The 14,250-nt window shown below is 41.8% G+C and overlaps 1 long non-coding RNA gene across 2 annotated transcripts in view; it reads left to right on the top strand.

Moving 5' to 3' along the window:
- The first annotated feature begins 2,717 nt into the window (after positions 1 to 2,717).
- LOC109380536 (uncharacterized) overlaps positions 2,718 to 14,250 on the top strand; it is a 67,318-nt gene continuing 55,785 nt past the window's right edge. For both annotated transcript variants that reach the window (XR_002123522.1, XR_002123523.1), the window contains exon 1: positions 2,718 to 2,819. This is a non-coding gene — a long non-coding RNA (uncharacterized LOC109380536). The remainder of the gene's footprint in view (positions 2,820 to 14,250) is intronic.

The raw sequence follows: 14,250 nt of genomic DNA, 5'->3' as shown, positions 1-14,250 counted from the left end.
ATGCAGTGACAAAACACAAAAACATGTTTTGACTGCATGTAGGCCGCCCCAGCTTCTTGCTACAGAGCATTCCTGGAAATGCCGTTGAGAGCAGGAGAATGGCAAGAAATGAATCATTTTTTCTTCTCCTACGACAGTGTAGCCAGCACTTACCTTCTTTTTCCACCCAGTGTTCCTGAATCGGCAAGGCAAAATGTCGACAAGTTAGTTTTCAGACCAATGAATCAGCCGGGAAAATGTTGAATGAGGGAATCAATGAAGTGAAAAGTGGAACGAGCAGTTTGTCAACTCCAGCAGATGGATGAAATGTAAGAGGGTACAGGTGGAAGGACGGCCTGCACATTTCTCTTGTTCTCCAGACTAATCGTTGAGAGTAGTTGAAACTTACATTCCTTTTCCAAGAGCTACATCAAGAGGAGAATTTTTTTTAACGTCCTCAACTGTGGAAACAATGATTTGAATAAAAGGATTCCTAATAAATTTCTGTTGGCCATAAGCCCCTGGATCATGATGAGGGCAAGGGTCTGAGAAAAGGTAGAAGCTGGTTTATGGACAGGGCATTCTACACTGAGGACACAAACATGGCTGCAAACGCTACTACAAGTCACAGTTGCCTATACTGCACTTGCTCTATGCCAGGCACTGTTCTAAGGGCTCGACATGAGGAGGGCTGGGACCAAAGCCACACACACCCCTTGTTATGGACTGAATGTTTGTGTCCCTGCAAAATACATGCTGAAACCCTAATCCCCAATGTGATGGTATTAGGAGGTGGGATCTTTGGAAGGGAATTAGGTCATGAGGGTGCAGCCCTCATGAATGGAATTGTACCCCTATAAGAAGAGACACGAGGGCATTTGCTCCTCTCTCTGCTCTCTGCAAGAAGACAGCCATCTGCAAAGGAAGAGAATCCTCACCAGAACCCAGTCATGTGGGCACCTGGTCTTGGACTTTCCAGCCTCCAGAACTGTGAGGAATAAGTGTTTGTTGTTGAAGCCACCAGTGTGTGGTATTTTTATCACAGCAGTCCAAATGGACTAAGATACCTCCTATCACAGGAGCGTTGAAGTTCTAATAATTTAGTAGCTTTGTCCCCGCCCTTCCCTCAGCATGAAAATGCAATAGGCTTGGGCTGAAGAGATGGGAGACCGGGTTTATTTTAATTTTCTTTCCTTCTTCTTCTAGCAAATTGCAACTTTACCAAATATAGATTAAAAAAAAATAAGTTTAGGAAGCCCACACCCAGGAAATGTGGATTAAAAAAGGAAGAAAGGGGAACATTTTCTCTTTTTTCTGAAGTTTGGTGACAAATTCTTTTAACCCTTGTACTAAATTCCTGAAAGCAACTGATATGAGTCGTCTGTATGCTATACTTGCCTCTGTCCCTTGTACCTGCCTCTGAACCCAGTTTTCCTTTTCTTTTTCTTTTTTTTTTAAAGCATGGCTAAAATGTGGGGATGAACATGTTGATAAACCTAATCCTGGGACCCTCATAGAAATATTCATTAAGCCTTAGCTTCTATCTTACCAACTGCTAAATAAACCAGTCTCATCAGATGATACATACTGGAACAAGATAGCTTCTAAAGTCACTTGCAGATCTATTTCAGCATGCATGACCAAGTTTCTCCTTCCTCCCACAGATGGGCCAGCCCGTCCACAGCCTCCTTTCTGAACTGTGGTCTTAGCTTGCTGGAAGCACACTCCCCACAGCAGTTGTAGCTTTATCCTTGATCCTGAGGAACCCCAGTCGTATCCTGTCACAGGAGAAAGGAGAGGAGAGGGATGGGAGAGGATAGTAAAGAGGTATGGAGAATTAATCAATCAATCTATCCATCATCAATTTTGACCAAGCGTCTCCAGGTATGCTTGGCCCCTTTGAGCTGGTAGACATGGAAAGGTGAATACTGGGTTTCCATTTGGCTTATTTTAGAAAATAATCAGCAATTGGGCGAGCCCAACTTGGTAACCTTCGGGAGATCTTTCTCCCTGGAAGGGCATGGGCGATGCAGTGTGTGAAGGCTGGTAGGTGTGATGTGGAGATTCTGCCTCCATCGGATCTACATATTTAGTAACATTTCTGAGTCAGAAAGTTAGGGAATTTTTCATGCACTTCATTTTTATCTGTATTTGGCTAGGTTTGTGAGTTGCCATGAAGAAATAAACAAACAGATGCAGTTCTCGCTCTAGTCCACCCCCACATGCTGTTGCGTGCAGGAGTGCTGCAGACCGATGACAGAGCCCCTTCCTCGGACTTACTTCATTCTTCCCATTTCTTCTTGGCAGCTCAGGGGCTCAGCAGAGGCCCTGGGGCTATGACACTGCGGAGAGGGAGGCGGGGAGATCATGGTGTGAGTCCTGGACTCCTTGTCCCCAGATCCCTGCTTGTTTGTGCCGGACCCCTGCCTGCAGCCTCAGCCCTACACTCTAGACTTGGGGACCAAACCTGTCCCTTGTTAGGAAATTAAGGAGCCCAGCAGTGCAGATCACACAGCAATGAATTCCCCTGCTCTGAATTCATGCTCCAATTCTGGTAACTCAGCTTCTGCTCTGACCTGTGACCCAACTGGGTCATTGTCTTGTCACCTTGGACTTTTGTCCCTGCCCTGAGTTTCAGTTTGTCTAAGCCTGAGGTCATTCCTCTGAACTTTAGTTCCTCGGCTAAATAAAACTCTGTTGGAAGCTGCCAGGCCTCCCCTATAGGCTACCTGCTTAGAAATTTGTGTTTTCCTTTCTCCTGGGTGCTTATCGATCATGGCTCCTGTCCGCCGAGGCTAACTCTTCCCAGACTCTGACTTGTCGGTTCTACTCTGATCTTGGTAAGCTTTTCCCTATTTCACTTAGGTGATTCTCCGGAGTTATCACTGTGTGGTAAAGCTGTACAGATAGGCAGTGTCATCAAACCTACTAGCTGTCGTTCTTGTATTCCACCATTCGCCTTGACCTTTGGGATCTCTCACAGAGAATAACTGCTATCACCATGTATTAATTAAGATTCTTTTGGTTAAAGGGAAAGAAACAGACTTTGTCTAGCTTAAGTAAAAAGCAAAATGTTACTGGGAAGACCTGAGTGTACAAACAAAACACCAGGAGGGTGAGAAACAGGGGAGCGCCAAGGATCTCAGCTGCAGGAGTTGGTGGACCTCCCAGTTAGCACAGACACCCTGTGGCTCCATGGCACTCCGTGGCTGTGTTTCTTCATACAAACCTCCACATTCCCAGGAGACAATCTGATTAGCCTACCTTCATTTATGCATTCACCTCTGAATCAATCAGCTCTGGTACTTCTTACCCAGTAAAGGCATGACCACTAAGGCTTGTTTATATGCATTAGGGTATCTCCAGGAAAGGGTCAGGGGTGTGAACTGGGAATTCACCCTGAGTTTCTTACCAGACATGATCATGCTGGCCTCATGTGACATTCTGCTTCTCCTACCACATGGCCCCAGCGTGCATCTCAGCTGTAGCATCCTGTCCCTGAAGGTTAGAGTTTTAACAAAACTATCAAGTAAAAGAGGAACATACAACTAGAAATCTACTGTGTAAAGTAAGTCTTGTGCATCTTGAGGCTGTGATATCTTGCAAGGATGCCTTCTTGCCTTCCTCAAGGCTGAGTCCATGTGTTTGAGGTTTAGTCTCAAATAAGGAATGTCCTCAAGATAACTGAGCCAACTCAAAGTTCAGCAGGAGATCCAAAGAAAGGCTAGACAGTCTCTTTCCTATTTGGCTAAGGACCGCCTTCAGAGTGCCATTTCCATCGGACTCTTCCAGACGAGTGGTACTGAGACTCACTTCTCTTTTTTTAGGAGTGACTCCCTTCCCTTTCTACAGGAGGGTGGTTTGGCCTGATGACCTTTTAATATTGTCTATCAGAGCATTACATAGTAAGCCTACCATTTAGCCACAGAATAGGCCCCGCTAGTAGCAGATTTATTCTGTTACCCAAAGGCTAGGGCGTCTGTGTTTTTGGTCCCGGCCTGTCCCAACGTGGCTTGCTGCCATGACTACAGTGTAATGATCTGATTCAGACTCACACACGCTGATTACACATGGGTGGCCTGCCAGGCTCCATGGGCAGCAGGTTGGTACTTGCAATATCTCATTCACGACTTAACACAAATCCCATGAAATTCTCTTGGAAAAAAAAAAGGTGCTGTGGTTGAATACATTTGGTTAACACTGCCTAATGCATCTTCCTTTTGCAGACCCAGAATGTTCAACACCTCGTTATAGACTCTAGAAGTGTAGAAAGGAGTCTTGTTTAACTCCATGCAACCCAGCATTTCCCAAACTGAATGAGTAGTAGAACCCTTTCTCTATCTCTTCATAAGCTGCAGAACTAGCTTTCTGGAACACTCTTAAGGAAATACTATTTAGTTTAGCATCCCCAGCATCCCTGTGAATAAGCTATTGTTATTCGCATTTTACAGACAAGAAGGCAGAGGCCCATTCCAGAGAGCTTGTTACCCAGGGAGCAAGTGGCTCTGCAGAGCTTCAAACCCCACTCATCTCAGTCCAAGTCCAGGCCTCCTTCCGCCATGCCTGCGTCACCAGCTCTGAGACTTCCAAATACTCTTGGGAGGGAACTGTCTTAACCAATTCAGGCTATCAGCCAGCTCTAGGTGGCAGACACACAGGAGGGCTGATGGTATAGTCCCCCTCTGAAGGCTGCAAGCTCATGACCCAAGAAGAGGAGATATTTCAGTTCAAGTCCAAAAGCAAGTAAAAGCCAATGACCCAGTTTGCAGACCATTTCTTATTTGGAAGAAGGTCAAGCTTTTTGTTCTACTCAGCCCTTCTACTGATTGGATGAGGCCCACTCATGTTAGGAGGGTAATCTGTTTTACTCAGTCTACCAACTTGAATGTTAATTTCATCCAAAAACACCACCATCCCAGAAACACCAGGATAATGTTTGCCCAAATATCTGGGCAGCCCTTGCCTAGCCAAGTTGAACATAAAACTACCATGACAGATTATAAAAGTCTTCTGTGACTTCTGTCTTGCTCATACTCTCTCTCTCTCTCCCTGTCTTCGGATCTTTTCGTTTGCTTGCTCTGATGATGCCAGTGGCCATGTTGTGAGCTGCCATATAGGGAGGCCCCCATTGCAAAGACCTGAGGTGGCCTTCTGCCAACAACTGGCCAGGAACAGAGGCCATCAGCCCAATAGCCTGCAAGTAACTTCATCGTGATAATAACCACAAGAGTGAGTTTGATCCTGGCCTGTCTGTCAATGCTTGAGGTCACTGTAGCCCTGGCTGACGCTTTGGCTGGAGTCTGTGACAGATACTGAAGCAGAGAACCCAGCTAAGCCATGCCTAGATTCCTGATCTACAGAAACCAGGAGAAAACAAAAGCTATGTTAAGCCTTTTCATCTGGGGGTTTTCCTCCCCCTCCCCCCACCTCTTCAGGCACAGATCATGAACACAAGTATCATCCACTGGCTATTCATTCTCCCACAGATGGCGCGTGAAGGTGGCTGACTTTCCTGGTCGTTGCAGCCACTATTTCTCTTAAAGAGAGGACCCTCATGGGCTTTCAAAATGCCTTATCTCCAAACTTTTACTAGAAGGGATGCCCACATCATGAAGCAAACTCTACCTGTGGCATTTAGACATATAGTTTAGGGAAGGATACTCATGAGTATAAAAAGAATGAGGCAAGTTCATAAGAAACAGAAACGTTTCTTTTCTGAATATCCTGCATTAGTGCACTTTGAAATGTTCCCTTTCTTTTCAGCACTGTCCCCACCAACCAACTTCCCAGGTCCCTGATCCCCTTAATGTGTGGCTTACCCTGACCCACCCATACAGCATAAGTCAGTCAACATCACACCAAGCAATCTAGGGACTCACTCTATGATCCTTTGTTGGGCATGAGGTGATAATTGATTTTTTTTTTCTCAATCACTAGCTATCCAAGCATCTCATTGTCCTGTAAATCACAATGTTCTGTAAATTGGGATGATGATTCCTCAGAGTTCTGGTGAATTCGAGATAAAGGATCAAAAGGACTAAATGAGATAACATGTAAGCAAATGTATAGCCAAGTGCCTGGTACAGAGCAATAGCTAAAAAATATGTTCTTTCATCTTCCAGGTATAGAGTTGCTCTTCTTTGTAAAACTAGAGCAAATGGTGAATCCACTTTAATCTTTAGGTAATCTTTAGAAGTAAAAATTTTCTAGTTTCAAAATTTACTTAGAAAAAAACTGTTTGACAGCCAAAATCAATGCAGACTTTTGGTGGAGTACGAATTGTTGGAAATGATAAGATGAGAAAGAGCTTTTACTGTTACCTTAAGATGCAGAAACCAGGATCCTTTTCTAAAATGGTGTCCTAGCATTTGCAGGATCTCAATAGGGAGATGATGGCTCTGTGTTGGTTCAGAAGATGCTAGCATGGCAGTGGTGAAGAGTATGCCTGATGCTCTGCTGGGGCAACAGGGCCTAACCAACAGGGAAGAGTAGTAGTCACCAGTGGCCTGTGAATGAGCAGCCAGCACGATGACAATGGTTACATGTGGGGGTGGGGAGGACAAGGGGCCCTTTCTCGTTTTCTTGGGCTACATAATCCTTGAGGCTTATGACATGTAGGTATAGTTGAAGAAGTGTGGGCAGAAAGAGCTAGGTAGGGGTTGCATGGAAAAACAAAGTTAGATCTCCCACCCACCCTGGCAGATGTGGGTGGACCCGTTGCCAATTGACTTAGACAATGAAGAACCGTGATATTTTTGGTACCCTAGTGCCAAGGAGAAAACTCTGCTGAGGATCCTCACTGTTCATGCTCGAGGAATACTTGGGTAGAACTAGGGGCCTCATGGACAGGTGTCCCCATGTACTAGAGCTCTTGAGAGACTGTACTTTAGTTCTTTAAGCCATCATTCTCCTCCTACCGGCTCATCTCCTGTATGAGTCAGCCTCAAACCCCTGTGCACTCTCCCAGCATTAGGGGAAAAGAGCAAACCACTTGATGTGGCTCATGGAACACCCATTGGTTTTTTTCAAGGACACTAGTTCTCAACTATGCCTGCACATTAGAAACACCTGGGAAGGTTTGGAAAAAATGACCATGCCTGGGCCTACCCCCTACCCAATAAATCAGGATCTTTAGGGGTAGAGCCCAAGCATGGGAGTTTTTTGAAAAGTTCTCTACATAATTTTAATACATAGTCAGGGAGAGCCCCTGGTCTGGGACCTAAGATAGACTATAGTAATGTCATTTGGAACTGGAGACTCTGCTAAAATACTTAAAGTGTCACTAAGCTGAAAAACAGACCCTTTTTGTTTTTGTCTTTTTGGTCTTGAAATTAACATTTTAAGAACAAAGAGATGAGTGGACAAAAGTGACGGACCCTTCTGAAGAAAGACCAGGCAACGAGTGAGGGGAGTGACGGTAGCTTTGTTACCAGCTAGGAGTCTTGGAATATGGTTACTGTTTGAGATAACGTCTGAAGGTTGAGACGGATATGAATTATTTAGACCTTTAGGGAGAGCCTTTGCAATAAAATCAATTTTCCTTATCCTTTCTCCGCATCGTCAGAGTGAAATGGTCAAACCTCTGGAGCAAAACTAACTTTACAAACAGCAGCAACGAGAAAGTTCTGATGTTCGCTACTGTGTTGCTGATAAAACTAAAATTGATTGAGCTGCCCCTTGGGAGGACTCGAGAAAACCAAAGTCTTGTTGTTATGAAGTGTTATAATAATTTCCTTTGTAGGTTATATTCATGAGCTGTGTGATATGCATTTAATGAGAGCTCAGATAAGGGGGTAGAAGCTCAGGGTTTTCAAAGTGCTGCAGAACAAAGATTCAAAAGCTATATTGCAAGTTCACATTTTCTATTTTTTGCTGCAAGATTTTGGCCTTCTGGCATAAAAAAAGCAACAGGCTCAAGAGACTTTCTACTTTTGGTGAGACCAATGTACAAAGTTATATAGAGATTTTTAAACGAATTTTATTATATGTCTGCCTATATATCTTTGTATGTACATTTTCTGGGGAGAGTTTCAACAGCAGTCATCATCTTTTCAAAGGAGGTTTCATGATCCCCTAATGGTAACGAGCTACATTGGGTGAATCCTGCACTCCGCTTGCTCTCCAGAATTTTGCACTTCTGTGGTTATGATGCTTTTAAAATAGAACTTGGGAGTCAGTTAAAACATTGTCTGAGAGTATATCCACAGTGAGAGCTGTGTCATAATTGATTTTCCTTGTACCAAACAAATAAATGGAATTTTATTTTTAGAGACAGGCAGCTCTCACATTGCAGAGATGAAAGGACTCTACGACAGGACAGACAAGACCCCTGCTGGGCCTTCTCCTATGGGGAGAGCATGGGAAGGGAAAGAGGAACACCCCATGGGAGGGCTGGGATCCTTGTGAAGTAAGGATGATTCACAAGACAACAAGAGAAATGTTCGAACTTTCTTCTCTAAGACTGGCAGAAAAGAGGATGGGAGATCAGTGATTAAGGAAGTAATTATATTATAGACGAAAAGAAGGAATAACAAGCAAGGAGTCTGTGATCTGTTTTCAGCTCTGTCACTTCACTGCTGCATGACCTTGGGTGGGTCAGTTTCTGCAGCTGCAGAGCCAGCATGGAGCTGCGTGATCTTGAACTATCGTGACTCGCTCGGGTCCCTGCATGTGCTCACTTAAGCTCCTTTTCCTTCTTTTCATGGCCCTTCGGAAATCTTTCTGCGCCTGTTTTCTAGAATCAATGCATTTGCCAAAGGCTTGTTATACTATACCTTTTCCATAATTTATGCCTCATTGAGAACATTTACAGTTTCACACCTGGTTCACGTAGAGAGGACATTTGCTTTGAAATTATGGCCAGAGTTTTCCCAGTGCTCTCTTTTGAAGAACATCTCACTGGAACACGATAGCCTAGAGGCTGCTTTTCTGGTTCCAAGTGGCTATTGAACCAGTTATGGAATTGACCATAAAGAGATCAAAAGTGACTTGTGCACTTCTTGTGTTTGAAGGATCAGACCGGAGCCTGGGAGCCCCAGAGACCTTGCCCTGCTGGTCATGGCAAACATGTGGTACTCACCTATTTCCTTAGATTCTTTCATGAAGTAACTCATGGTGATGGTGGAGAATTAGCTATTTACCATGTCTGTATTGCTGTGCAATCCTCAGATATGATATTCATATTCGGGGACAGCGCCAATCATAAAAGTAGTAACTTTTCGTCAGGTGGCAGCCATTACACAGTAGACTAGGTCAGTGGTCTCTGGAGGGAAGGTTGAGTGTCTCCGTCGGATATGATATGATCCATTGGGCCATGGGAAAAACATTAAATGTCTACTTAAACTTCTATTAGGTGTGCTGAGAGAGATTTTACTGAGAGGGTGTGTTATCTGAAATATTTAGGGGACCCCTGGGCTAAGCCATTGCCTAGTTTATGCCGGGTATTTGTCTTGGGAGATACATATATAGAATGTGCTGCACTACAGAGGGGAGCAAATAAGACTTCAACTCCACAAGAGACTTGGGCTCCAGACAATATGCACTAGAACATTCTTAATGTGACAAAGAATGACATGGTTGTGTGTGTCTGATACGCTGTAACAGACTGATGATATCAAGTGGTGACACAAAACAGATGACTGATAGATAGTGGATTTCACACATGGTCTGTTAAGAGCCACTTTTGGGGTGAGAGTCACACAGTCCAGACATCCAGAGATTCTGGCAGGTTCACCATAATCAGTATGTCCCCCCTGCCCCCCACCCCATCGCGAAAAAGAACTTGGGTTCTTCCTTTTCTGTTATTTCTTGAGAGCTTATTTGGAGCGTTTAGCAGGGCCGCGCAGCTACTCATGTACCTTGATGGAAGAACAGCCCTTTTCTCTGTTGGGGAAGGCTGTCCTCTTCCACCGAGTGCACAGCTGTTACTTCTTTTATCAAGTGGCAAAACAAAATCTCAAGTTCATTATAACTCTAGTATAACTTATGTCCGTGTCCTTCAAAAGAACGAGGAACAATGGGCAAACTCCTACATAGAAAACAACTGAATTCAATGAAAGGATTATGTACACTTACATATAACCACATGATATATAATAATTACATGTCATAATTATATATTTATATATAATTATATAAATTAGGATTAACTCATAATTCTTAGTTCAGGCCGGTGGCTCTGTGTTTTTGCTCTTCACTAGAATCATGTGGGAGATTTTTAAAAATGCTAATGCTTGGGACCTATGTCCCCCAGAGATTCTGTTTTAGTTGTCTGGGGTGGAGTCTGGTATCAGCATTTTTCAGAGTCCCTTCGGTGATTCTGATATGCATGTGGGGTTGACATTTCCGGCTGGTCTGAAGATTGGCACGGAATGCCCTGTGGTCTGGCAATTTCTGTGGGAAACATTAAACATGAAATCTTCCATATCTTTCTCTCTGACTCTCAGGAGAAACCTTATTTTCCCAGCCAGTTGAATCTCCCATGCCCTTGAGAAGTGATAGGAGTAGAAGCTGGCACTTCGGGAACTTAATAGCTACATTGGAGAAAGCAAGAAACTTGTATTTGAAAGAAGGAATATTGGTCATCCTATCAGAAATTATTTCCTCTCATCCTGACCCCCTGGAAAGATCCTTACTGACTTAAAATCCCTCTGCTCCTCTCTTTCATAGTTGACTGTGGGTGTTGACTCCTTCCTCTTTGTTTTCGTGGTGTAACTTAGCAAAGGAAAACCCTGATGAGTCCTGTAATGTTAGGGGAGCTCTAGGAAGGAAAAAAAAAATTGGTTCCCTCAATTCATCTGTCATTTTTCAAAGCAAATGCATGTCTGGATTTTTCTTTTAAATTATTGGTTGCTTTGGGGATGATGGGGATGAGATATCTGGGGTAGTTCAGCCCTTCTCCTCAAATTGGAGTCTGCAGACAGAAGTCATCCATCATGTGCTGCTTTCTCTTTGTGGAATAGACATATTCCTGTTGAATCCCCTCTGATGATTTATGGAGCCACAGGAAATTTGGAGAACAGAAATGATTTCTACATAAAACAGTAGCATAAACTTTTTTTTTTTTTTGGATTTGTCTTTTTGGTTTACGTATAGGCACTTTGAAGTGTAAAAAGGAGGAAAGTTAAAAGTATAATAATTGGTATAAGAAAAGCAAGTGGACAAAGGAAGAAATCTGATTACTCTTCAACTCTTTCCACCCCTGTGTATGACCTATATATCTGTAGGGGACAGCCAGGAAAAAAGAGCTTATGCCAGGTAGTTTAATAAAGGGAATTTAATATGGAGAACTAGGCGGGGGAATGGTGTTGAAAGAGGTGAAAAAGCCAAATGAGGGATGGAGAGGCCACACAGGGGTTAGTGGCCGCAGCAAGCTACTACCAAGAGGCTTCTGAAATAAGAAATGGCAGCATTTCTTAACTGTTTGGCTGTGTTAATTGATTTCAAGGTGTTTTTTTTTTTCCAAAATGTGTCAGAAATCCACAAAAAAAACAAGAAGTTAATATTTTGACTATTTTATGCATTTAATAATAGCAATTTGAGCTGCTTTGTATATAAAACACATTATTTTTATGTATACAAATTTGCTACTGTTATTTATTCTTGAAAAACACAAACATTTAGAAAAATGTACATCTGCTTCCCTAAACTTCCTTTCTAAAAGTTTCCATCCACAGTCAGTGGATGGAAATAGTCAATTGGATATATCTGACCTTTGCGCAAAAGGGCTTAAAGTCCCTTTCATGATTCTGATAAGCATGTGAGATTGAAGACCACGGATCTAGACCTTTAGAAACAACCTCCCATGTCCTGCTGATCTGAAGATTGGCAAGGAATGCCCTGTGGTCTGGTAATTTCTGTGGGAAACATTAAACATTAAATATTTTAGCTCTCTTCCTCTCTGAGATGAAGGGGAGGTAGTGTGACTGAGGCAGGAAACCAGCGCTGCTCGATGCAAACAGCAGCCATGGTGGAAGCTACCAGCAGATGCCGGGACCTTGGAGGGAGGAACTTTTTTCTAGACAAGAATCAAGAAGCGGAAGGAACAAATAGCCTGACTGCCTCCTGCCTCCACATGCGCCTCTAGTGCCTTTCATTGGCTAAGCCTAACAGGAAGCCAGTCGTTTCTAACTGCAATGCAATTTTACCACAACCACACAAATTGTCACATTAAATTAATCTTGCTAAGTTGAACAGCATAAGTTTGGTAGTTTTATTTCTAATTTGTAAATTTGTTTTGATGTTATAGTTATTTAGCATAATGAGTTTCTATCTAGATTTACATTTGTATATATATTTAAATAACATTCTAATGAAAGTCGTTTGTCAGCGTCAGGGCTTTGTGAGACTATGTTTCTTCCCAAAAGAAGGCATACATTATTCAACTTTGACAATAATGGTATAAAAATCTGATAGCAGGGATCACCCAGGATTTAACTGGGGGAACTGGGAAAGAGGATCTGAGGGTTGCCAAAGATTTGAGTCACAGGGAGTAGGGAGTTTTTCATGTTGCACAGGACAACTCTTTTAAATGCACACTGTAAAAAGGGAGGACTGTTTACCAAGACTCCAACTCATCAGCAGATTTTGTTTTTAATCAGAAGTATTTAATAAAATATTTTAAGAGGGGTCAGTATAAATGTGGTTGACCACATAGTCTGCCCCGAGGGTTGATTCTGTATGTGGGTGATTTTTGCAATATGTTCTCTTTTCAAATGATGGGCTTTGCAGCCTTTTCTGCTCAACAGCAGGAATTATTTTTGACAGACCTGAAAGCGACCTCAGAGTCCAGGCTGGGAACAGCTGGCCTTGAGCCCTTAACGACCATGAGACATGGCGATCAGGGACAAGGAGGTGTTCCGGATTGGCGATGCCTTGTGTTCACAGATGGAAACATTTTGTCTAGGTTCTGTCTATCCCACACAGAAAACAAAACCAAAACCAAACAAACAAATCCCCACCAATGTCTCAATTGAAGTATAAATAACATTTGTGTGACAGAATAAGTAGCTCTGTTTAAAAATTCAAAATAGTATGAAATGCTTTAAGTACCCAGAAGATAATATAATGGGTATTCATGTAGGTAGCATACAGTTTTAAACACTGCTAATGTTTTGTTATATTTGTTTCAGACCTCTCCCTCTTCTTCTTAAAAAAATACTACAGCTAAAACAAAAGCTCCAAGGTTCATTATTAACCATTTCTTCACAATTTTTCATTAGAATTCTTCAACCCATGAATTATTTTGGAAATTTCAAATTTTTCAAATGCCTGGGATTTGGGGGGGCTATCTTTTTGTTGCAGTGTAGTCTGAGAAAGTAGCCCACATGAGATCAATTTTTTGATATTCCTTGAGATTGCTTTGTTGCCTAGTAAATTTTTATATTTGTTCTCAAAAATAATACTTATAACATAATTATTGGAGTAGGGTTTTATATAGTTCCGTTAGCTGCATCATATTCATTGTGTTGTTCAAATCATCTATACACTCATTAATTTATTTGTTCTTGGATCTATCCATTTCTGAGAAAGAGGCATTAATATATTCTCCTATTGTACATTCATCAATTTCTGTTTGTATTTTTATTTTATTATTATTATTTTACTAGTTTCAGGTGTACGAAACAATGTTATGGTTAGATATTTATACCCCTCACAAAGTGATAACCCCCTCCCTCAATCTACTACCGCTCTGATTGTATTTTAATTTTTGTTTTATATGTTTGGAGCTAAAATGTTGGACAAAAATTGCACAGGATTATGTTATTTTCTTGGAGAATTATTAATTAATTATTATTATTTAATGACCTTCTTTATTCCCCTAAATACTTAAAGTCTACTGTGTGTTTCAATATACTAGCTTTCTTTTGTTTAGAATTTGCCTGATTTATATTGTTCACCGTTTATTTTCTTTTTAAAAATTTCTGACTCTTACTGTCATTGATTTCTAGTGTTTCCTGAAAGAAGCATTCACCTGGCTTATGACTTTGTCTATTTTTAATTCAATCATAGAGGCTCAGAAAAGTCTCACAGAAAAACACTTAGGATATATTACACATTTGATCTAAAAATTGATTTTATGGGGCTTTAAAAAATTTCCTTCCCTTTCCTTCCTTCAGTGGAATTTATTAATTTTTTTTCTTTTTTTTTCTCTTTAGAAGTTTTGCATTCTGTTGCATTTATTTCTATTCTTTGTTTTCTATTTCAGTTGTTACCAGTACATTTTTAATACACATGCTTACTTGAGTTACACAATCTAAAGTTAATCCTCCA

Source organism: Hipposideros armiger, unplaced genomic scaffold (assembly GCF_001890085.2).
Source record: "Hipposideros armiger isolate ML-2016 unplaced genomic scaffold, ASM189008v1 scaffold_38, whole genome shotgun sequence".
NCBI classification, from domain to species: domain Eukaryota; kingdom Metazoa; phylum Chordata; class Mammalia; order Chiroptera; family Hipposideridae; genus Hipposideros; species Hipposideros armiger.
This window is presented reverse-complemented; position numbering and strand designations above follow the sequence as displayed.